We start from the raw sequence: 1,057 nt of genomic DNA, 5'->3' as shown, positions 1-1,057 counted from the left end.
GTTCTGTTTCAATAATAATAACAAACCTAATAATAACAATAATAAAATCTTTGGAAATTGTAGATGTAATACAGAGGATAACATCAGCATTCCTCTGTCACCTATTAACCCCAGGTTATTTCCTTCATTATCTCATAGTTTTAACTTATTCTTCATAGTCTTCCTTTCTTTTCTTATTTTTTCCTCTTGTTTCTTTTTTTCTTTTTCTTTTCCTTTTTTTTTTAGGATCAGTCTAGAATAAAACTCTTTTGTTTCACTGTCCAAACATCAATCAATTTACTGGGAAAGCTGGTGGAAGCCTTTGTCATAGCCTTGCTTCTTGAGCACACTGCAAGTAACACTTCCTTGGGGCAGGCATTCAGCTCCCTCAGGGTCACAGTCTCCTTTCCTGTGGTCTATCCATGAAGCCCAATATCTCATGGAGCTTTTCCTCACTGATTGCATCTGTTCTGTCGATTTTATTACCCAAGATATGGATTGGCACATTGGATATTGTTTCATTGGTCATTAAAGCATTTAGCTCAAGTGTGGTTTCCATGAGGTGAGGATGACCTGCACAATCCACCAGAAAGACAATCCTATTGATTGCTGGGAGATAAGTTTTCCAAACTCGATGTGCTTGCTCATGCCTACCAAGATCAAAGTTGTAAAAGTCATTCTAGCAATTTTCAGCTCTTCTGATGTCAGATCTAATGTTGAAACATGTTGGCCCAATCAGTCATCATTGAGTATGTGTAGAAGAGTGGTTTTGCCTGCATTGTCCAAACCCAAGATTACAAGTTTTCCAGATTTCTTATAGAGTCCTAGGAACTGGAGCACACTCTTGATCCACTCAAAGAAAGACATTAATGCTTACTGTGGCCAAGCAGCAGGAAGCTTCGACCCTCCCTCACAGCATATAGCCCAGCAGCACCCCCTCGTCCCGGACTGCCAGTTGCTCCTCTTTTCTTATTTTTCTAACCATCATCCTTTCCCTTGACAACCATGTGAACAGATAATCCATCCAAGACCACATTCACTCAGTTTCAAAGATCTTTTCCCCTGTTTGGTGTTAGTT

The 1,057-nt window shown here is 39.6% G+C and overlaps 1 pseudogene; it reads right to left on the bottom strand.

Annotated features, from left to right (window-relative positions):
• Nucleotides 1-267: 267 nt before the first annotated feature.
• LOC113260741 (GTP-binding protein SAR1a-like) lies at nucleotides 268-846 on the bottom strand (annotated as a pseudogene).
• Between the last annotated feature and the right edge of the window lie 211 nt (nucleotides 847-1,057).

Source organism: Ursus arctos, unplaced genomic scaffold (genome assembly GCF_023065955.2).
Source record: "Ursus arctos isolate Adak ecotype North America unplaced genomic scaffold, UrsArc2.0 scaffold_15, whole genome shotgun sequence".
Classification (NCBI taxonomy): domain Eukaryota; kingdom Metazoa; phylum Chordata; class Mammalia; order Carnivora; family Ursidae; genus Ursus; species Ursus arctos.
This window is presented reverse-complemented; position numbering and strand designations above follow the sequence as displayed.